The sequence below is a fragment of the Salvia splendens genome, chromosome 8 (assembly GCF_004379255.2).
Source record: "Salvia splendens isolate huo1 chromosome 8, SspV2, whole genome shotgun sequence".
NCBI lineage: Eukaryota > Viridiplantae > Streptophyta > Magnoliopsida > Lamiales > Lamiaceae > Salvia > Salvia splendens.
Genome location: NC_056039.1, coordinates 21,405,807 through 21,428,776, shown reverse-complemented (window position 1 = coordinate 21,428,776; position 22,970 = coordinate 21,405,807). Strand labels below are relative to the sequence as shown.

The 22,970-nt window shown below is 35.1% G+C and overlaps 1 long non-coding RNA gene across 2 annotated transcripts; it reads left to right on the top strand.

The window, feature by feature from the left end:
- Window positions 1-251: 251 nt before the first annotated feature.
- LOC121743443 lies at window positions 252-11,436 on the top strand. Of its 2 annotated transcripts, XR_006038268.1 has the most exons (20): window positions 252-309; window positions 394-533; window positions 626-763; window positions 872-899; window positions 1,020-1,561; window positions 1,925-2,077; window positions 2,182-2,237; window positions 2,320-2,463; window positions 2,554-2,663; window positions 2,773-2,800; window positions 2,883-3,405; window positions 3,987-4,124; window positions 4,772-4,868; window positions 4,980-7,080; window positions 7,167-7,246; window positions 7,510-7,682; window positions 7,778-8,129; window positions 9,043-10,619; window positions 10,719-10,815; window positions 11,285-11,436. It is a non-coding gene; the product is annotated as an uncharacterized LOC121743443 (long non-coding RNA). The 2 variants fall into 2 exon arrangements; XR_006038269.1 differs by lacking the exons at window positions 1,925-2,077; window positions 2,182-2,237; window positions 7,510-7,682; window positions 7,778-8,129 and having other exon boundaries at window positions 4,980-6,138; window positions 7,177-7,246; window positions 9,726-10,619; window positions 11,285-11,433.
- Window positions 11,437-22,970: the final 11,534 nt, after the last annotated feature.

Here is a 22,970-nt window from a genome sequence, read left to right as displayed (position 1 = left end):
TGATCAGTTCCAGAGATGTCCACTGTTCTTCAATAACCATGTTCGAGCCTTGTTTCCATTCAATATACATCCAACACATGTTATCCCATGCTAGCCATATTCTTGCCAAGTCTCTTTTCTCAGCCCTCTTACAATTCACTGCTCTTGAGGTAGCACTACAACTCCATCGTTTTGTAATCACAGTTTTCTTAGTGTGAAAAGCAATGGCTCGTTGAAGACGATAATCCCTAATTTGAATAATTTTTATGCTTAGGGCAAATAAAATCAAACTCAGGGGAGAAAGCTTTGGTTCTGCTTTCGGATAGAAGTGTTAGTTCATCCGATTTTCCTCCTCTTCACATCTTTTGTTGCATTCTACAAGAACTTTGCACTTACTGTAAATTATCATTACAGGTTGTGACAGTTCCCACAGAAGACCTTCTACCAACTAATCCTCGGATACTTGACTAAGTTGATGATCTTCCACAACTAAGTTATTTGAGCGTTTAGTTCTTCACAATCTTCAATATAGATATTTACAAGATAATTTAAATGTAATTCTCTATTTTTTAGATCCTTTTCATTTTGTTTGTTTTTACTGATTGCCTCTAATCTTAAATCATTTTCTTGTATTTGCTTTGGATAGAGAATGGCAGGCTCTGGATTTTTGTCCGTCAATCCATATAAAAATGTCTAGGTATATGGGGATGATAAAGAAAGAAGCTTTTGGACACTCCTCATGCTTATGCTGTAGCTGATGCGGCATACAATGCAAGGATAGCAGGTGCTATATAATACCTTAATTACCCGGAGAAATGATTGCCTTGTTAGCATATTGGTTTAGCAAGTTGCTAATTTTCACTTTTCGTTTTGCTATTTTTGATATTTGCAGATGAAGTAAGCCTGGCTATAATTATCAGGTTAGCTGCAGTTTTTGTTATGATATTCTTCCTTACAGCATGCTGTAGTTTTCTTTGTAATAAATAGTGTTTGCGTGATTAACTTTATTTACCACTATTTGTTTGGTACCTGGTTTGAAGTTTAAGCTGAAAAGGTTAAGAGAGTGGACGGAAGGGGCACAAAATGAGGAAATTGACTGATAAGAAAGGAGGGAGGTGCAAAAAAGAAAAAAGAAAAAAAGAAAGAAAAAAAGAAAAAAAAGAAAGGAGGTGCAAAAAAGAAAAAGAAAAAAAAGTAAGATGGAGATGCATGCAAAAATAGAAGATAAAGCGTTGTTGGTGGAGATGGAATCAAGAACTGTTACAAGGGAGATAAGGAGTTGATATAGGAGAGGAATGAGGCTGACATAGGGGGGAACAAGATGAGGAAGTTGCCTGATAAGAAAGAAGGAGATGCTAAAAATAAGAAAGAAAGAAAGAAGGAGATGCACGCAAAGAAAGAAGATAAAGATCTGTTGGAGAGATGAAATCAACAACCTCATGAACTATTACAAGGGAGAAAAGGAGTTGAAGTAGGAGAGGAATAGGCTGACACAGTTCTGAACATGCAAGGGAAGAAGAGAAACTGCCCAGTCTAGGACATGCTCCAGATCCCATGACGTGCAGAAGCTGACCAACACAAGGTGACCCCCTTTCTTTTCTTTTATTCTTCTTTTTATTGGTTGGTCAGTGTTTTTAGTCTTCTTCCACACTAAGCCCAACTTGCAAGTACGTCCTTAGTGGGAGGAGGTGTTCATTATTGTCTTGCTTTTGTTTGTATTTTTGTGTACATGTTTTAGTAGCAAGTCGGACCTAGTGTACCTTCAAAGATGATTAATTCGTGCTTTTGTTTGATGAGTTCAGTTTTTAACAGCTGAGTGATTTAAGAATGATGGAATATTGAGTTTAAGTTGGATGAAAGCTACATTACGTGAAATTTGAGCCTTGATGTAAAACACTCTCTACTTTATTCTGAATGACTTTATTTTGCATGTATTGTTCATGAGGTATGGTCAATATGCAATAGGCATCGAGGGCAACTAGGATAACCATGTTTGAGCCTTGTTTCCATTCAATGTACATCCAACACATGTTATCCCAGCTAGCCATATTCTTGCCAAGTCTCTTTTCTCAGCCCTCTTACAATCATTGCTCTTGAGGTAGCACTACAACTCCATCGTTTTGTAATCATAGTTTTTTTAGTGTGAAAAGCAATGGCTCGTTGAACACTATAACCCCTAATTTGAATAATTTTTATGTTTAGGGCAAATAAAATCAAACTCAGGGGAGAAAGCTTTGGTTCTAGTTTCGGATAGAAGTGTTAGTTCATCTGATTTTCCACCTCTTCACATCTTTTGTTGCATTCTACAAGAACTTTGCACTTACTGCATTATCATTACAGGTAGTGACAGTTCCCACACAAGACCTTCTACCAACCAATCCTCGGATACTTTACTAAGTTGATGATCTTCCACAACTAAGTTATTTGAGCGAGCCTTTAGTTCTTCACAATCTTCAGTATAGATATTTACAAGATAATTTAAATGTAATTCTCTATTCGAGAACCTTTTCATTTTGTTTGTTTATACTGATTGCCTCTAATCTTAAACAATTTTCTTGTCTTTGCTTTGCATAGAGAATGGCAGGCCCTATATTATTGTCAGTCAATCCATTTAAAATATCCAGCTATATGGGGATGATATAGCAAGTAGCTTGCTGATGCAACATGCAATGCAACGATAGCAGGTACTATATAATACCTTAAATACCTGGAGAAATGCTTGTCTTTTTAACATATTGGTTCAGCAACTTCCTAATTTTCTCATTCCATTTTGCTAACTTTTGATATTTACAGATGAAGTAAGCCAAGCTATAATTATCAGGTTAGCTGCAGTTTTTGTAATTATATTCTTCCTTTCTCTTTGCTGTAGCTTTGTTTATAATAAATAGTGTTTGTGTGATTAGATTTATTTGCTACCACTTGGTTTGGTACTCTGTTTAAGTTAAAGGTGAAATGGAAAGAGAGTGAACGGAGGGACAAAATGAGGATGTTGGCTGATAGAAAAGAAAGAGATGCAAGCAAAGAAAGATGAAAAAGAGCTGTTGGAGAAGATGAAATCAGTAACCTCAAAAACCGTTACAGAGGATAAAAGGGTTGAAATAGGAGAGGAATGAGGCTGACACAGTTTTGGAGATGCAAGGGAAGAAGAGAAATCAAGACAGGCAAATGAGAATGCATACTTGACAAGGGAAAACTAGTGCCTGCATTGTGGAGTACCACTAGCTGACATCACAGGATCTCTCATCTACTTATGAGGGCTTGCGATAGAGAATGCAGCTTGATTTTTTCTCTCTAATAAAGGCGATGAAGATGGGATTTTCAACAGAGTTAACAACACCCCTGACAGATATTTTGGGATTCTCTAAATCCTGGATGAGTGCTTTGATGAAGAACAGAAGTAGGCTTAGTTTGCCCTTAATTTGTTTGGTATGATTGCTTTCATTTCATTATTTATTTTGAATTTTGAGCTCAAATGCTAAATGCTTATTGCCCTTTTAAAATAACCACGGAGTGTGGAAAGGTGTTCAGAATTTGTTGTAAGACGACTAAGATGTATGTTACCCTAAGTTATTGACCTTGCTTCCTCACATGCTAAAATGAGTAAATGGGTATGTTATTTGTTATCATGGTAGGTGATTACTAAAATAATAGGGAGATGCAGGCTTGTGTATGAAAAGATATATTCCCTCCATCCCACTCTAAGTGACACTTTTCTTTTGTGGGATGTTCCCACTCTAACTAATACAATTCTAAAAATAGAAACATCACTCTCTACATTTTCCCTCTCTTTCCACTTTACTCAAAAAACAACACTACATGAAATCCCATGCCGAATACGAAATGCTCCACTCAGAGTGGGACGGAGGGAGTAATACAATGTCTTTCTGGACCGGTGGGCTAAATAGAAGACCAAATCAAGCATAGTTTCTATAGAATGTTCTAATTTTTTTAGTATATTTCTTATCTGTGCACAATTTATTAATTCCTGCATATTTTTGTCTCCTTAGGGAACCTTAGATTCTATCAGAATTTGTAAAGAAGACTAGAAACATGCCTTCGAGAAGCTTTCTGCCGTTTTGTGACTGGGAACATATCATTTCTTGTAACTGATAATCAAAAGCACATCAAGGTTGTCTCTGATGAAGGTATCTGCATGTTCTAATCCATTTTCCCACCTCTTTTAATAGTCATCGTCTTTTCAAAACTTCGGGTTTTGTTATACTTGGAGGGTCCCCAAAGAGTATGAACTTTGGGTTCGACACTGGTTTTAATGCATTATTGGTAAAGTAAGAAGGAGATAGATAGATAATTTTTTTTTACGCACCTCATTAGAGAGATGAAAGTTTCCAAAATTGAAAGTTCATACTCTTTGGAGACGGACGAAAAAGGAAATAGTGCATACTCTTTAGGGACGGAGGAAGTATATTTTTTTAGGAAATAAGTAGTTATACTGAAAGGAAGTTCCCATTGGGGATCTACTATGGGAAACTCATAATTGTACTAGAGGATTTGCTTGCATTTTTATTTCCTCTTAAAGTAAAGTGGCAGAACAGAATAGGGCAGAGCAGTTGTGACAGCATCAACATATCAAATTAGGCCAGACAAGCTTTAAAGTATAGAGACATATAGGAGAAGAGAATAAGTTGTATATCCAAAGTAAGAGATATTTCCATATGTGTAGGTAGTAGAAAGCTAGGGTTGCACCTAGATACAAAAGATATTCTACAACATCAAGATTAGTTTTATGCATATCAATTGATTTAACAATATAAATTAATTTCCCTATCCACAGCTATTACAAATGCTACTGGCTTGATTGGCTCTAGTGAGAAAGACCTGATTCTGACAAGATCAGCCCGGAGGTCACCGAATGTCTGACACATGAACAGGTTCATGATTTCAAAGATCAATAATTACTTACATAATGCATATTTTACAACTTGGTTTGATTGCTAAACCATCACACTTTTAAAAGGTTGATTTTCCCTCCTCATATTTAGGCAATCGACACAAGAGATGCATTGGCAATGTTTATTTATGTGAGCATGTTCGACTGGCTTGTGGAGAAGATAAACTTGTCACTTTCCTAGGGGAAAGGTGATATGGGGTGTTCAGTAAGGATCATTGATATGGATTTGAGTAACTTAAGGTATACAATGATTGATATTTTCCACAATGTATACTATGGTGTGTTTTGTCCCACTTTAAATAATCTTAGTTGGATGGTTGCTTTTTTGCACCTAAAGAATGGCTTTTTAGTATGAACTGTTTTGCATCAATTATGCTGACGAGCGGCTCCAGCATCATTTCGATCAACATCTCGTCAAACACGAGCAAGAAGTAAGCATCACAAAAGTTATTACAGTTTATTTCCTTCTGTCTTTCCTTCACAAAATAAAGCGTGCAAGGATTACAATTTGTGAATTCATAAGTAAATCTTTCTGCCTTAATTATCTGAATCATTAATGCATTAATCAACTTAATGTTAATTGTTTTGATTTCAAATTGTGCATTAAATATTTTAGCATAACCCTTATGATATATGAATTTTGTTATTGGTTTTGATGAAACATATTTACAATCAAAAGATTATGAGTTGGATGAAATTGACTGGAAAAGGATTTTGAAGACAACCAAGATTTTGTAGGTCCTTTTGAGAAGGTAATCAGGGTTCTTATTTTTGTATAGTAGGGTTTTCCTTTATCACGCAGCATTTTGATTGACATAGTTCTATTTATGTCTATGAGTGGGATGGGGAGAAGGCCACTAAAGCCATTTTCTGTTAATTAGTAACACATTATCTACTAATTGTTATTTTATTTTTGTCTGACTTTTACTTGCATTTGTTGAATAGATATGTTTTTAGTATCGAACAAATTATGTCTCTTAACTTATGGTGTGCTTGATCAGACATGTATTGGATTCATACTTAACATTTGCTTGTAAACTTAAACATCACTTCAGTACTAACCGTTGGTTTATGGAACACTTTATCTTGGGTTATTTTTGAGCTTTAATTGTACAGTGCCAATTTGGCCCACATCTGTAGAGGAGAGACCATCTACAGAATCAGCCATACCTCAATTCCTTGGAGAGGAAGTTTTCAATCCCCAAGTATAAAAGCAATGCTCTGCCCTAATTGAAGTGGACGAGCAACCGGTAAGGAAAACAAAAATCCTCCTTTTCCCTTTGAATCTGTGACAGTTACAATTAGTTATATTGAATTCATTTTCCACTTTTAAATGCTTGCTAGCTAGTAGACAACAGAACAAAGCTTTGTCGATGTTAGCTTTTCTTTTCTCTACCAAAGAATGGTTGAGTTCTTTTGTCGCCATGTTGCTAAGATTCTGTTGTGATTGCTCCAATTTGTTTGTTTAGAATTTCAGTAAGTTTGTTGAGAAGATCTATTGAATTTCCATGTTTCTGTATATTTTTACCAGCCTACCTATGATCTACTTGCATTACTCTCTATTTTTAGAATTTTGCTAAGTTTCCTCTGCATTTTTTTACCCCTTTATATAATGTTTACTACATGAGTTCTTTTGGAAGTTTTTAAAGAGTTTGTATGCTCTTAGATTAAGTTGACTGATCTCCATTTTCTAGCCATGTTTGTGAAGTTTCCAGCCCATTGTCTTTCATGCTTCAACTTTTGTTTAATGTCCACAGTTTCCTAAAACATGATTCCCACTCTCTTTTGAATCCAAGTTTATTTTTAGGTTATATTCTGTCTTTCAGTGTTCTCTTTCAAGCTTTCCAAAAGTAGGATGGAGGTCTCGATTTCCCACACTTAGTTAGATTCAGTTTACTCTCTTATTCCTAGTTCTCATATTTAAAATTCTAGTTTCCCATATTAGTGTTTAGGTCCACTTTAATCCTTAAGGAAGTGGTGGCTTACACCAAACCTCATATAAGCAACTTCATTGTTGTTGGGAATATGTAAGGTGCTAAAATATAGACCTGTAAGCATTCTTTTTAATGGTCAAGTTGAACCTTGAAAAGATATTATTTTTGTCTATTCTTAGTCATATTTTTCTGACATGGCTTTGCTATTTTGCGCACATCCAATGTTAAATTCTTCAATTATGAGCAATCCTTGAAAAGGTGAGTATGCATTTCAATATCAGTGAGTTTGTTCCCTAGTCTGCATATTTATGATTAACTGGAATTGACATATTTGACCGGTAAAGAATTGTTCAGTTGTTCCAAGGAGAGTGGCACTACCACATTTTCTATAAGCTCTGCTCTGTTGTCCCTTCTGGTCCCCAAGGTATGTACTCAGCTTTTCCCCAATTATTTAGTTTTTGACCTGTATCCAAGGAGAGTGGTTCTATCACATTTTCTGTAAGCGAATAAATTGCATATCCAAACTAAGAGCGATCCCCATATGTGTAGGAAGTAGAAAGTTAGGGTTGCACCTGGATACAAAAGGTATTATACTACATCAAGATTATGTTTATGCTTACCTTTTTATTTAACAATCTAAGTTAATTTCCCTATCTACTGGTGTTACAAATGCTACTTGCTTGACAGCCTTATAGTGAGCGAGACCTGATGCTTACAATGTCAGCGCAGAAGGTACGAGCGGGAAATGATGAGGTCACCAAATCTCTGACACTTGAACAAGTTCATAATTTCAAAGATCAATATTACTTGCATAATGCTTATTTTCAGGATGTTTTGATTGCTAAACCGTCACACTTATGGTATGTTGATTTTCCCTCATATTTAGGTAATTGACATAAGATATGCTCTACCATTGTTTATTTGTGTGAGCTTGTCCTACTGGCTTGTGGTGCAGATCAACATGTCAGTTCCACGGGGAAAGATAACATGGAGTTAAGGTATACAATGATTAATATTTTCCTCAATATATATATAGTATGGTGTGATTTATCCCATTGTAAATAGTCTTTCTTTACCAACCCACTTTAATCAATCTACTTGTAGTCTTTGATTGCTTTTTACCACCAGAAGAACAGCACTTTTTACATCTGTTACGCTGACGAGCGGCTCCAGAACCATTTCAATCAACATCTCATGAAAACTTGAGCAAGAACCAAGCATCACACATAAAAGTCTTTACAATTTATTTCCTTCTGTCTTCCTTCTCAAAATAGCGCCTGCAAGGATTACAATTTGTGAATTCATAAGTAAATTCTTCTGCCTTTATTATCTATATGATTAATAAACTTAATGCTTACTTCTTTCCTTGCAAATTGTGCATGAAATATTTTAGCATAAACATTCTAATGTAGGAATTTTGCTATTGGTGCTGGTGAAACATATTTACAATCACAAGAGTATAAGTTATATAGAATAGACTGGAAAAGGGTAGATTTTGAAAACAACCAAGATTGTGTGGGATCTGTGTTCTTATTATGGTATAGTAGGGTTGTCCTTTTCCGAGCAGCATTTTGACTGGCATAGTTCTATTTATGTCTATGTGTGGGATGGGGAGACGGGGCACTAATGTTATTTTCTGTTAATCAATAACCCATTATATCTGACTTTTACCTTAATTTGTTGAATAGATATATTTTAGTATTGAACAAATTGTGTCTCCTTACTCTTATGTTTACAATGGTGTTCTTGATCAGACACCTATTGGATTCATATCTTTACTGCCAAAGCTACATATTTAACACATGCTGCTAAACTTCAGCATCACTTCAGTACTAACCGTTGATTTAATGGAAAAACAGGTGGAACATTCAGCATTAAACATCATGCCGGGATGGTTAGTGTACTTGTCATTGTACTTTTGTGGAATATTTGTACACAACCAATAATTTAGATAAAGCAAGGGAACCTCTAGTAGGTTTGGCATTTTTCAGTTTACAAATAGAATTTTGCTCTCAGCAACTCATTGTTAGAGTTGACATATGGTTTTAGAGTGGGCGCTCTATTAATCTGAACAAATAAAATCAAACTCAGGGGGAGAAAGCTTTGGTTCTGTTCTTGGACAGAAGTGTTAGTTCATTTATTTTTTTCATCACTTCACTGGTTTTGTTGTATTCTACAAGAATTTTGCACTTACTGCATTATCACTATTGGTTGTGACAGTTCCCACAGAAGACCTTCTACCAGCCATTCAGAAGATACTTGACGAAGTTGATGATCATGCACAAGCTAAGTTATTTGAACAAGCCTTCAGTTCTTCACAGTCTTCAGCATAGATGTTTACAATTACTTGCATATACCTTAGTTTGTTCTCTTTGTTTGAGGGAAAGCGTACTTCCAGTGTGAGGAGGTTTGGTGAGCCATATTTGTGACACTTTATGATGGGTTATTTTGAGCTTTAATTGTACAAATACCAACATAATTCTCTGAAACTTGTGTAGCAAATGGAGGAAAATGAATTCACGGTAAAATGGAGTTTGGAAATAACAGAAAAATGCTGCAAAAATGAGCTAAAAGAGAAAAAAATGGGAGTGCTAATAGAAGAATGGTTGAATTCTATCGTTGCTTGTTGCTAAGATTCTGTTGTGATTGCTCCAATTAGTTAGTTTAGATATTCTGAAAGTTTGTTGAGAAGCTCTATTGAATTCCATGTTACTGTTATTTTTCTAGCCTACCTATGATCTACTTGCATTGCTCTCTGTTTTAACCACATTAGTTTAGAATTTGCTAAGTTTCCTGTGAATGTATTTACCCCTTCATATGATGTTTATTACATACTTCTTTTCGAAGTTGTTAAAATCAATTTCTATGCTCTTAGATTAAGTTGACTGGTCTCTATTTTCTAGCAACTTCATTGCTGCTGGGAATATGTGTGGTGCTAAAATATAGACATGTAAGCATTCTTTTAATGGTCAAATTGAACCTTGAAAATATATTATTTTTGTCTATTCTTAGTTATATTTTTTTGACATGGCTTTGCCATTTTGCACACATCCAATGTCAAATTCATCAATTATGAGCAGTCCTTCAAAAGGTCAGTATGCTTATCAAAATCAGTGAGTTTGTTCCCTAGTCTGCATATTTATGATTCACTGGAATTGACATGATTTCATATTTGACCTGTAAAGAATTGTACAGGTTGTTCCATGAAGAGTGGTCCTATCACATTTTATATAAGCTCTACTTTGTGTCCCTTCTGGTCTCCAAGGTTTGTACTAAGCTTTTCCCCAATTATTTAGTTTTCGACATGCAAATGTACCTTTTTCTCCTACATAAATGAAGATTATGGGAATAGTTCAAATACTTTTGGACGTGGTGATTACTCTGATTTACTTTTTTCTATTATTATATCTGTGGCATACAAAAATCTTTTTTATAAGCTTGTATCATTTTTACTTAATAGCTGTTGGTGTTTCATTGTTAAGAACCTATTTTCTTTAAAACATACCAAAGCATGAATGTAACATATATTGTTGATGATGCATAAGTCATTGCACTTTTCTCTTAATAAAAAAATCATTTATTGCCTAAAACACATGTATAGCTTTTCTGGAAAATATTATAACCGGAAGCCTATGAGTAAATGATTTCTGATCCAAAACATTGATAATGAACAAAACCTTCATAATCTTATGGTCAATGACAGGTCTTGAATATGCACTGTATGGTTAGCTACACCCATTTGTTTTTGTCGTACACAGTCATTATTCAAGCACCCAACCACTTTTGTGTCTGGAGAGGTTTTCTTTAGTGAAGAAACTGATCTTTTTACTGAGCTTTCTAATCTTTTTTAGCATATTTATTAATTATAGCATATGTTTCCACCCCTTAAGTAGTAGCCTTAGATTCTATAAAGATGACCAGGAACGCCTCAAAATGCTTGCTACAGTTTTGTGGCTGGGAAACAAAAGCACATCGAGGTTTTTCCTGATGAAGGTAAATGCAATTCTTTTTCCCAATCCTTTGTAATTAGTCCTCATCTTTTCAAAACTTCAGTTTTTGTTGTGTATTATATGGGAGATAATTAGTTACATTGAAGGGAAATTCTCATTGGGGGTCTGCTATGGGAAGTTGTAATTGTACTGGAGGATTTGCTAGCATTTCTAATTTTTCTTTTATATAAAGTCGCGTAACAGAATAAAGGAGTGCAGCTGCGACAGCTGCAACATATCAGATTAGGTTAGATAGCGTATTAGGGCAGCGGTGGTGCAACAACGACATAGCAAATTCAAATTAGGAGAAGCGAATAAATTGCATAACCAAAGTAAGACAGATTCCCATGTGTAGGGGGAGTAGAAAGCTAGGGCAACACTTAGATACAAAAGATATTCTACAACATTAAGATTATGTTTATGCTTACCTTTTTTATTTAACAATCTAAATTAATTCTGTGTTACAAATGCAGCTTGCTTGACGGGCTGTAATGAGCAAGATCTAGTGCTTACAATGTGAAAGTACGAGCGGGATCCGTGCCATTTGAACAAGTTCTTAATTTTTTGTGTGTGCGCGCAGTGTAAATTTTGTGTATGAGTATTTAGTGTGTGTATTTCGTGTGTATAGCTCATGTATATTGTGTATAGTGTGTGGAGTTTGTTTGTCTTGTGTATAGTGTGTGTGCAGTGTATGTGCAGTGTATGTATTATGTGTATTTTGTGTATAGTGTGGCTAGTACAGTGTTTGTATTTTGTGTATATGTCACTGCAGCGTGTGTATTTTGTTTGTGTGTGTTGTATGTTTATAAGGTGTGCAGTATATTGTGTGTGTGTGTTTATAAGGTGTGGAATATGTATGTTTTGTATGTGTATTTTGTGTATAATATGTCTTTTTTATTATGTTTATAGTGTGTGTAGTACATAGTGGATGTATTTGTGTGTTTTATGTGTAATGTGTTCGGGGTGTGTTTAAATTGTGTATATTTTATGTATAGTGTAGTGTGTGTATAATGTGGAATCTGTGAATTTGTTGTGTGTGTGTATAAAGTGTGTGTGTGAAAAATGCGTTTATTTTTTTTTTATTAGTGTTTATTTTATGTATGGTGTGTATTGTGCATTGTGTATTGTGTATTGTGTATTGTGCGGATTTTATTTAGTGTTCTATAGTGCGTGTGCATTGCGTATTTTATATAGTAGTGTTATGTGTGTGTACACCGCGTGTATATCGTGTATAGTTGGTGTATTTGTGTGTTATATGTGTAATGTAATTTATATGTGTAATGTAATTTATATGCGGTGTAGTGTGTGTATAAAATGCAATATGTGAATTTGTAGTGTGTGTATAAAGTGTGTAAAATGGTGTTTATTTTTTGTATTGGTGTTTATTTATGTATGGGGTGTGTTATGCATCGTGTATTGTGCATTGTGTAGTGTATCTTTTTTATAGTATGTGTATTACGTGGATTTTATGTAGTTTTTTATAGTGTGTGTATTGTGTATTTTGTATAGCAATGTTTATGTGTGTGTAAAGTGAGTGTATATTGTGTATAATCGGTGTATTTGTGTGTTTTATGTGTAATGCATCTAGTGTGTGTTTAAAATGTGTGTATATTTTATGTATAGTGTAGTGTGTGTATAATGTGCAATATTTGTATGTAAAGTGTGTGTAAAATATGTTTATTTTTTGTATGGTATGTATTGTGCATTGTGCATTTTGTATTTTGTATTTTGTGTAGTGTAAGTGTATGCGTGTGTATTATGTGGATTTTATGTAGAGTTCTATAGTGCTTGTGCATTGTGTATTTTATATAGTAGTGTTATGTGTGTGTACAATGCATGTATATTGGGTATAGTGGGTGTATTTGTGAGTTTTATGTGCAATGCATCTTTTATGTAAGGTGTATGCAGGATGGGTATTTTTGTGCATAGTATGTGTAAAGTGTGCTAGCACACTGTTTGAACTTTGTGTATATAGTGGGTATCATGTGCAATGTTACATACAGTGTATGAAGTGTGTAGATGTGAAGTGTGCGTATGCGTTTGAAATATATTTATTTTGTGTATAGTGTATGTTTTGTTTAGTGTGTGCAGTGTGAGTATTGTGTGTATTTTTTGTGAATAGTATGTATTTAGCGTGGTGTATCTGGTTATATTTTTTGTATGTGTGTGCAGTGTGTATTTTATGTACGTGTGTTTCTAGTTCATGTATTTTGTGTATAGTGTGTTTTGTTTAGTGTATGTAGTGTGTTTATATTTTTTGTATATAGTATGTGTTTATATTTTTTGTGTAGTGTTGTGTGAATTTGTATTGTGTGTATAAATGTCATTATTTTTTGTATTGGTGTTTATTTTATGTATGTTGTTCATTGTGTATTTTGTATTTTGTATTTTGTATTGTGTAGTGTATGTGTATTTTTTTTATAGTATGTGTATTATGTGGATTTTATGTAGTTTTCTATAGTGTGCATTTCTATGTGTAGAGCATGTATATTATGTTTAATGTGTTTGCATGTATCTTGTGCATAGTGTGTTTGTAGTGTGTATGTATATTGTGTATAATGTTTAAATTGCGTGCATTTTGTGTAGTGTGCAGAGTGGGTAGTTTGTGTTACTATGGTTATTTTGTGGATTTTGTGTTTGTTTTTGTTTTGTATATAGTGTATATTGTGTGTATTGTGTGTGACTAATACACGGTTTATATTTTATATACATGTGTGCAATTTATAAGGCATGTAGTATGTATTTTGTCCGTGTTTATAAGGTATGCAATATTTTTCTTCATGTGTAAGTCTGTTTTGTATAGTGTGTGTAGTGCATTGTCCATATTTTGTGTATTGTGTGTAAATGTATTGTATACACTGTGGTGTGTAGTTGTGTTTGAAGTGTATGTATTTTGTTTCTATTCAGTGTTTAGCGTGTGAAATATGTATAGTGTTGTGTATAGTATGTGGGGTTTGTGTAGACTTTTTGTAGAGAGTGTGTAGCGTGTGTTGTGCATGTATAGTGTGTGTTTACTATTTCGGTTGATGTTGATTTGTACTGATGTTGATTTTATGTATAGTGTGTAGTGTGTATTGTGTATTTTGTGTGTTATCTGCAATTTATGTAGTGTTATGTGTGTGTATTGGTTATTTTGTGTATTATGTGCCATTTATGTAGTGTTATGTGTAGTGTGTATTTGTATTTTGTGTAATTTATGCAGTGTTACAGTATGTGTGTGCATTATATGTATTTTGTACAATATTTATGTGTGTACGGTGCGTTTATTCTATGTATAGTGCGTAGTGTGTTTAGCGTTTGTATTTTGTGTAGCGTGTGTGCGTTACAGTGTGTATCTGTGTTTTGTGTATAATTTGTGTATTAGGTTTAATTAATGTATAGTGTGTGTATTTTGTTTAGTGTTTATATATGTGTCCAATGTGTGTATTTTATGTATAGTGTGTGTTTTGTGTAGTGTGTCCAATGTGTGTATTTTGTGTAAAGTGTGTCCAATGTTAATACTTTGTGTATAGTCCGAGTATTATGTACAACATATATATTATGTGTTGAGTGTACGCGCAATGCGTGTATTGTATAGTATGCATAGCGTGTACGCGCAATGCGTGTATTTAGTTTGTTCGCCGTACGTGTATTTTGTTTCTAGTGTGTTTATAGTGTGCCTTGTGTGTTTTTTCTGTATGTGAAGCTTGTAGCGTGTGAAGTGTGTGTATGTGTTTGAAATACATTTATTTTTTGTATAGTGAGTAGAGTGTTTATTTTATTGATCTATGTGTGTAGTGTATGTTTGTAAGGTGTCGAGTATGCATTTTTTTGTATGTGTGTTTATTCTGTGTATAGGGTGTGTTTTGTTTAGTGTGTGTAGTGTGGGTATTGTGTGTATTTTGTGCATAGTGTATATGTAGCGTAGTGTATGTGGTTGTATTTTTTGTATGTGTGTTCATTGTGTGTATTTTATGTATGTGTTTATAGTGCATGTATTTTGTGTATAGTGTGTATTAGCGCATTTTTATATTATGTGTAGTGTTTGTCACTGCGTGTATTTCATGTTAATATTGTGTCAATCAATGTGTGTAATGTGTGCCATGTCTAATGTGTATTAGTTGTGCAGTGTGTGAATATAGTATGCATAGCGTGCAAATTATGTTTAGTGTGTTTGCAGTAGTTGTATTTGTATAGTGTGCCGTGTGTGTTTAAAGTGTGTATTTATGTGTGTGTATAGTGCGTGTATTTTATGTATTGTGTGTGTTTTATTTAGTGTGTCTAACTTGTATATTTTGTGTATAGTCTTTTCATATTTTGTGTATAGTTTGTCTATTATGTGCAATTTATGTACCGTGTGTTGTGTATTTTGTGTATGGTGTGCGTTTATGTGTGTAGGTATTATACGCAATTTATGTTTTTGGTTGTGTGAGTGTGCATTGTGTCTATTTTGTGTTAGTGAATATAGTCAATATCTGTGTGCATAATGTGTGCATAATGTGTATATTATATGTTTAGTGTGTTTGCAGTGCGTGTATTTTATGCATAGTGTGTTTAGTATGTTTGTAATGTGTATATTTTTTGTACTTGTGTATTATGTGTATAATGTGTGAAGTGTGTGTTTTGTTAGTGTGTGTATTTTGTGTATAGTGTATGTTTAAAGTGTGTGCACAGTGTAGTATGGAGAGTGGGTATTTTGTGTATATTGTGAGTAAAGTATGGGTATAGTGTGTGTAGTCTTATTGTTTTGTGTACAATGTATGTAGTGTGCTTGTTTTGTGTATAATGTATGTTGTGTGTGTGTGTGTGCATTGTTTGTATTTTGTATGCACACAACACATAGTGTGTGTAGTATGTTTACTTTGTATATTGTGTGTTTATTGTGTAGTGTATATTGTGTATAATATATAGTATACGTATTTTGTGTATAGTGTGTGTCCGTGCATAGCGTGTAAATTATGTCTAGTGTGTTTTGTGCTTGTGTATAGTGTGTGAAGCGTGTGTTTTGTGTATTATGTGTGTGTTTTGTTTAGAGTGTTCAGTGTGGGTATTGTGTGCATTTTGTGTAATATGGTCATGTGTATTTTTTGTATTGTCTGCAATGTATTTTGTGTATTGTGTTTAATGTATTGTGTAGTGTGTAAATGTCTTTGAAGTGCATGTATATTGTTTATCATGTTTTTGTATATAGAGTGTGTAGTGAGTGTTTTGTGCGTAGTGTTGTGTAATGTATAGTTTGTGCACTCTGTACGTGTATTTTGTATAGTGTGTATTTTGTGTGTGCAATGCATGAATATTATGCACAGTGCGTGTGCAATGCGTGTATTTTGTGCGTAATTCGTCTTGTATGTTTAGTATGTTTATAGTTTGTGTGTATACTTTTTTGTATTTATGTATTTTTGTGTATAGTGTGTGAAGTGTAAGTATTTTGTGTATAGTGTGGGTTTAAAGTGTGTGCATATAGTGTAGTATATAGTGTGCATAATGTGTATATTATGTTAAGTGTGTTCGCAGTAGGTGTATTTTGTTCATAGTGTGTCTAGTGTGTTTATAGTGTGTATATTTTTTGTACTTGTGTATTTTGTGTATAATTTGAAAAGCGTGTGTTTTGTGTAGTGTAAGTATTTCGTGTATAGTGTGTGAATTTTGTAAAGTGTGCAGCGTAGTTGTTTTGGGTTACAAATTTTGTGGGATATAAGAAAATGGAAAAATGCGGCAAATTATCTCAGACGGAGGGAGTATTTAATTAAGTCTTTTGTATTTGGAATGCTTAGACTCTTCTTATTTCTAATGGTTTTTATAGTTGAAAAGCAATATTATTGAATAAATACCTTTGAATGGTAACAATTTACATAGATTGTTAAAACGTCTGGTGGTTTAATATGTGCATAAATGTATAATCATAATTAATATGGATGAGAAAAATGCACGATCTATTTGTTGGAATTCTTGAAAATTGGTTAAGCCATGAGTTATATTTAAATATGAAACGGTGGATGAAACGTTGATACACAATAATAATAATTGGAGTTTATTTTTATAATGTCATTAAATGTATTTAAGATAGATTAAATAATATAGGTGGCTTTTAAGATATACTAATTCCTACTATAACTAATGATTCAAAAGTTGTAACTATATTTGTGAGGAAAAACATTTTTAGTAAGTTTGGCACGCCTCGTGCACTCTAGCAATGAAGGTTCTCACTTCAACTCATTTTCTCAATCATTTGATTTTCTTTCTTTTCTACACAATTTTTTTGTCTTTTTTCTTCTTTCTCATTTTTTTCCATAGGCCTCCCTTCTTTTCTACCGGCCTTCTTTCTAGATCAAGCACACTTCTAAATTTCTTCTATTTCACAACATGCACTTCGAACTAAATTCCAACTGAAAAGGCAAATGGCATGATTTTTCAAAAACTAATTGATATGGAGATATACCTATTGGAGATTTTTTGCATACAGTGCAGTATGCTTCGACCTAAATTCCAACTCAAAAGGAAAATGACATGACTTTCCAAAAACTAATTGGTATAGAGATATACCTATTGGAGATTTGTACGCAGTGCGATATGTCCACAAATATCGTCCAAAGGTAGTGCCCAATCCTTCCAATTTGTTCCCACAAAGCATCAAAAGCTCAGCTCAGAGAATTTAAATTCATACAGAAAACTATGAGCATAAATCAGAAGAATTGGGCACTACATTTGGATGATATTTGTGGACATATCGCACATACCAATTAGTTTTTGCAAAGTCATGTCATTTGCCTTTTGAGTTGGAATTTAGGTCGAAGTACATGTTGTGAAATAGAAGAAATTCGAAGTGTGTTTGATCTAGAAAGGATGCTTATACAAAAGACAAAAAAAGAGTAAAGGAAAGGAATGTTGTGTAGAAAAGAAAGAAAATCAAAGGTCAGAGAAAGTGAGTTGAAGTTAGACAAAATGTCTAAAATAATGTCAAAAGTGTCTTGGGTTCGAAGGAAAAAGTGAGGTCTATTTTCCTCTACTTGGAATTTTATTTTTTTGACACTTTTTAGCCAAATATTCACCATTTTTTTAGAGGAGGGAACAAGTCTGTAGTAAACTTTGCATGATGTATGATTTGAGTGTTCATATACTTTGCCTCATACATTTTGAGTTTGAAGATTGGATTCGAGAGAACATCAAGACTACAAGATTCATCCTTTGTGTTTTATCTGCATAGTTTTAATGCTTTCTATGTTTTCCCTACAAACTACGGGTTTAGTTTATTTATCTATGAGTAGCTAAATTTTTTGAATTCTGGTTTATATAGTTCCTATTTATTTAATATTCATTTTGTTCATTGCTAGCTTTATTCTAAGTAGTGGAAAATATTTCATTTTTGAATGACACATTCTATGATGAATTCTTGGCTTGCAAAGTAAGCGAGAGAGGATTTGCACGTTAGAAGCACTTAGCTAACACTACAATTAATTCCCTTTAAAACGATACTTTTAATTGAGAGAGAGATCAACTTGAGAGTATAGTCGAGCTTTTTGGAGTTGCCGTAATGACCGCCCTTTTGGCATCCGAAAGTTGACGATAAAGTCAAACAAATAAATTCTAATACCTAATTTTGGACTTCGGAATGAAAGTACTTATTTTCTTTTCGTAAACAAGTAGTGTTGTTAATTCACAAAAGAAAGAAAATCTAAAGTGATACACGAGCAAACTAAAACGAATTCGCGTCTTTTTATTTCTCCAATTGAACAATACACACTCATACAAGAAAAATACTAAGAACTTGATTTTTTCTAAAAGAATCTATTACATATACTTAAACATTTGTGCCTACAAAAGGAAGGTATAAACATGGGAAAGACAAAGGGGGACTCGCTCTCCCTTCGAGCCAGGTCACGCACCACGTCGAGTCCGGAGCGACCTTTGGACCGAGAGATTTTAAACCACGAGATAGGCTATTGCCTCCAAAACCTATAATATGAAAACCTGAGTTAAAGCAAGACCAATAGGACAACTAGCAGACTAAGTTAAAAGGGAAAAACCTGCTGCATAACAGAAGGAAACAAATGGAAATGGAAAGTGAGACCTTTTCAGAGAGAGTAGGAGGGACTCACCCAAATGGGGCAGCCGCAGTAGTGCAGCAACCTGCATCCCAGCCTTTGTCCAGCCGGCCTTTCCACCCCAACGGCTGTAGGTACTCTGCCGAGAATATCAACTACAAATCCCTGCCATTCTTAAGCACCTACCACAAGGAACAAACTCCATAAATAAACCGGAGTACTAAGCATCCACATGGTGCCGAAAGCGGTTAAAGTTGCAGCAAGATAAGAGCAAAGATATAACAGCCATGTTAAGAGCACCAAGTACATCAAGACTTGTCTATAAAAACCCTTCACATTCATGGGATTTTCCTCCCACTCAGCTTGACATTTCAGCCACATAACCAACTCAAAGTGTAGGAGTCGAGTGAGTGAAGGAGAGTGTCCAGCAAGAGTATTCTTGCACCGAGGCAGCCACATAGGGAGGAAACAACAAACAAGCGAAAGGGGCTGCGAGGCTAGGGTCAGAGGGATTTTTCACCAACCGTTTCAAGAGGTAATACACCTCCATGTCTCTACCAAGTTGATCTCATATCATCATATAGGGGCCCTAGAACTAGAAACAATAAACCACTGCCTTTACATCAAGATCATCATCTTAGGTAGTACTCACAGTATAAGAATGCTCAAATTTATACAAGTTCCATTTTAATGACCAAAACCCCAAACATGCTGCCTCGAAAACTCAAGTAGAGTATTAGCCAAATTCAGACCACTATCCAATATAGCATAACTAGTCGGCCTTGCTACCAAATCTGAGAATGAATAGAACTTTAGATTCAGGTCACATACAAGCTGAGCATAATACTCTAACATCATAAAATAACTATTCAGCAAAAACGGTCTAAAATCGAACAAGACCCATTTAACTACTCCAAGTTAACCCCGGTGCTCAAGCAAGTAAAACGAGAGGGAAATGATGGAGACTTAGCTTTGGCCGACGAAGGCGACAACGAGCCAGACGTCGGTGGGCTGAGGCGGCGCTGAGTACCGAAAAGGGGGAGAATGACTTGGGTCGGCGTCGACCGAACTAGGGCTGGGAAAACATACCGAAATACCGCACTTACCGTACCGAAAAAATACCGAAAATACTGAATTTTCAGTATACCGTACTTTTCGGTACGGTATCATACCGTACCGACAGTTTTAGGTACGGTAAAGGTATGCATTTTGTATATGTCACGGTATACCGTGATTTTCGGTATATACCGTATTTGCGGTATACCGTGTTATTTGCGGTATATACTGTATATACCGCAAATAACACGGTATACCGCAATTGCGGTATATACCGGAAATCACGGTATACCGCGGTATACCGCATATTGCGGTATACCGAAATCACGGTATGGAATACCGACAAAAACGGTACGGTAACGATATCTAAATTTTGATAAACCGACTTTTCGGTATACCGCAATTGCGGTATACCGACAAAAGCGGAACGTTAAAGGTATGTTTTTTGGTCATATCGCACGGTATGGTACGGTATGCGGTATGGTCATTTCGGCGCGGTATACCGTACCGTTCCAACCTTAGACCGAACGCCGTAATTCATTACCGAACGGACGATGCGGCTGCAGAGCCGGCAACAGAAGACGACGCGGCGGAAGAGACTACCGCAGGCGACGCCTCAGCCCATCGTTGACTCTGCCGCGAGGCAACAGGGGAGTGCCGCCTTTCTGTCCCGAAGAGGAGAGGGCGAGAGATCGATGCACGTTTGGCATCGATTCGTCGGAGACGGTGGGACGCCTCTGTGAGACGTAACGATGATGGCTGCCCGAGGTGTCGACGGGAGGAAAGGGATAAAAGTAGGAGAGTTATGGTTTGAGCTTGATTTTGGGGATTTTTGGGAATGGTAGGGAGAGAGAGACCGACGGACTTGGGGAGTATTTTGGGCCAGTGCAATTTTAATTGGGCCACTCCAAATAAATTTCTTTTGGGCCATGAATTAAATTTAGTTTAGAGCCTACTTTTAATTCATCGAGCCGCCGAGTTAAATGTTATTGGGCCGTAGTCTCTCTTATTTGGATTGGGCCGTGATAAATAAAGAAAAAAAAGTTAGTCACGTTAACACCATGTCCAATAAATGATTAAATTGGACTTATATTAATTTTTAAGCAAAGTAAGTAATTTTAAGTTAATTAAGTATTTAAATCCAAGAGGATTTAAATTTGAAAATGGACTTATGATAATCATGAGCCTCTAATTAAAACATCAAATTTGATTCATAGACCCTCCTAATGTCTTGCCAAAATTAAATAATGGATAGCCGCTATTTAATTTCGCAGAATTAAGGTTAAGATGTTTAGAATTTAACCAGTGCACGAATAATCCGGCGAATGCCCAAATAATTAAATCATTTGATTTAATTAATGATTAAAGATTTTATAGATTTAGGAAGAAAGGAAATAAAGATGATCACATGCTTAGGAATGCATACATGCTAGAAATAATTACTTAGGTCTAATTTAAGTATTATTTGTTTATAAAGGGGAGTCGTCGCAAGACAAGTAAAAGCAAGTCGAGGAATGCTCGTTTGAGAATTTAATCAAACGAGGTGAAATTTTCTTTCAAAATGTGATTTTATGTGCAAACGTGATATATTTTTTTTGAATGAGTGTCATGCCACGTTTGTTTTATGATTACCTATCTGTTGGCTATGCCAAACATGTTAAATCGAATTCGGGTCCCAGTAGAGCCGCAAACCCTACTCGTACTAGTGTACACACATGGAACTGTGTGCTAGCTTTCGAATTGGCCGGTCTAGTGACCATCGTGGAATGTGGCCACATTCCCGGTTCACATAAGATCAAATATGGTATGTTATGTTATGTGACTGCGCAGTCAAGTTTATGAAATGATAAAGGATTTGGTGACCCTGGGAATTATTTCAAATAAAAACCCCGCGTTCACTTAACTATGGCTGACAACTAAATGAGAACTATTTTTGGCACTAAGTCCACTGGGTATATCAAATACTCAGCCTGACATGTTTATTTTTCCAACGTGCAGGTTGATCATGATCGAAGCGAGAAGGTGTTGGGAGAGACTTATAAATAAGTAGCAAGGTAGCTGATTTAATATGTCTCCATACATATTACTTCGTCATGGAACCTTCCGCTGCATATGAAAGTTGTTTAAGGGAAACTATGTACCCATTGCGATACTCTGATTTTGACATAGCCTCATACCCTCTTGCCTTCGGGGATTAAATATTTCTTTTTATGAAGGTTTTATGATTATTCAAGTTATTATAGTTGTGAATATAACTACGCTCACTAGCACTAGGGAAGTTGTTGCCGTGATAGAGTGGTATCAGAGCACTGTTCTTCCGCTCTAGACCTAAGTACCTTCCTTCAAGCCTTAGTCGAGAATAATAGCACTAAGTTAGGAAAGAGGAATAAAATGTTAAGTTACAAGGATCCCAACACCTCAACTCGACATGTTCAACAGCAGCAAAAAGGAGATCGATGTCCACTTTTCAAGAAAATTTTAAGGAAAATGATTCTTCCTTTATGAAAGGAAAAATGTATTTTATGAAACGTGTTCTTCGTGGTCCTGTATGGGGATTTAAAATGTGTTGTGAATTTTATGTGATGCAACATGATATTTGATACTATGTACAGTATATGATCACTTATGTGACTTTCGAAAATTTTGAAAGGAAATGTATGAATGATATGTGGGACTATGTATGCGAACATAGAATGCCTAAGGAGTATGTTAGGCTGAACGTCCTTGAATAATATTGTAAGTTGATGACTTTCTTACCGCTTTTCTAAGCGATCAAACGAACAAGTATATGCAAGTTAGGGCAAACCCCTAACCCTGTTCTAAACAAAATGGAGAAAATAGATGAATAAGTCTGAAAGCGGACCCCACATCTTTTCCTCTGTCCTATGTCTGGACGTAACCACGATATGTGATATTGTGTTTAGAACAATATCAAATGTACAAGACTGAGCCGTATGAATGAGCTCATCTAATCTTAAATGATGACGATCACACGAGAGTTAAGAAAACTACCTACGACGCATGGACGTCTCTTGGGCGTTTAAATAATGAAGTTCCCAATGTCTTGATGAAAACTAGGTCA